This window comes from Arachis ipaensis, chromosome B04, assembly GCF_000816755.2.
Source record: "Arachis ipaensis cultivar K30076 chromosome B04, Araip1.1, whole genome shotgun sequence".
NCBI lineage: Eukaryota > Viridiplantae > Streptophyta > Magnoliopsida > Fabales > Fabaceae > Arachis > Arachis ipaensis.
The window spans coordinates 5798471-5799782 of NC_029788.2; positions in this window are offsets into that span (position 1 = coordinate 5798471).

Consider the following 1312-nt stretch of genomic DNA (forward strand, 5'->3'; position numbering starts at 1 on the left):
TTATAAAACTCTCCAATAGCTATTTTTATTCTAGCTTGGTTCTTAACCAATCTGCCATTAACTATCAAATCATCAATCCGGTTATTCCTCCTTCTTGCCGATGCTATATTGTGAAAGTACCTTGTGTTTCTGTCCATTTCCTTTGCTTGCCGAGACCGAGACATTTGCTTCCAGTGAATTTCTTTCCTGACATACCACCTCTCGCAACAAGTAACTAACGCCTTCCTTCTAGCCTCCATAGTTCTATCATACACTCCATTACTTACCATGTCATCTACCTTTTTGATATCTTCTTCAAACTTCAAGATCTTCTTGTCCATCTCACCAAAGTTGTCCTTATGCCACCTTCCCAAAGGCCCCATCAACGCCTTCAATTTTTCTGTAAACTGCAACTCCCCTAACCCTCTCCATTCCTCCTTAACCATTCTAAGAAAATCTTCATATGTAAACCACGAATCCAGGCTTCGAAAAGGCCTAGGACCTCCCCTTATCCTCTTATCTTCCAAAATAATAGGGCAGTGATCTGACAAGCCCCTTGGTCCGCCTCTTAACCGAGTCTCGGGGAATTCTTCCAACCATTCTACACTAACCATATTATCTTTGCTAAAGACAGAACCATCTACTTTTTATGTACATCGTGAAAGTGATTTTTCTTCCATATTAATCGATTATTTCAAAATAGTTAATGAAAATAGAAAAGTGTTTTGATGTATTATTTAAAATTGTGTTGGATTTTGAGTCTAAATGTGAGATCTAAACGTCTTAGATTGAGAAGGTTTCAATTTATTCGCTATAATTTGTAAAAAACTTTAATATTTAAGTCAATAAGAGTTTAAATGAGCTTAAAATAAGATTAGATTGAAAAAATATTTGAGTGTATGAGTATTTATAGAATAATAAATGAGACTTAATCATTTTTTAAAAAAAAAATTAAAATATAATAAATGATTATTTTTGTATAGAGTGAGAAGTTAATTATCCCATGTTTGAAATAGTTACCACTTTAGTGATAATAACTAAAATCATAAAAAAATATTTAATTTATTTTTTTATCAGATAAATTAGACAATTTCCAATTTTAAATATTACAATATATCTACAATACACACTCATTTTTATAATACTTAAAAGATTCTTTTTTTAATACTTAGTATATTTGTCAAGATTCGAACTCAGATGCAATATATTAAGAAGTATATAAATTACTATATGAGCTAAGTCTCAACTGCATTTAACCTATTTTCTAAGTTAGGTCATATATAGGTTATAATAATCTGTATACAAGTTGGTTCGACCATGTGAATGAAGCCAT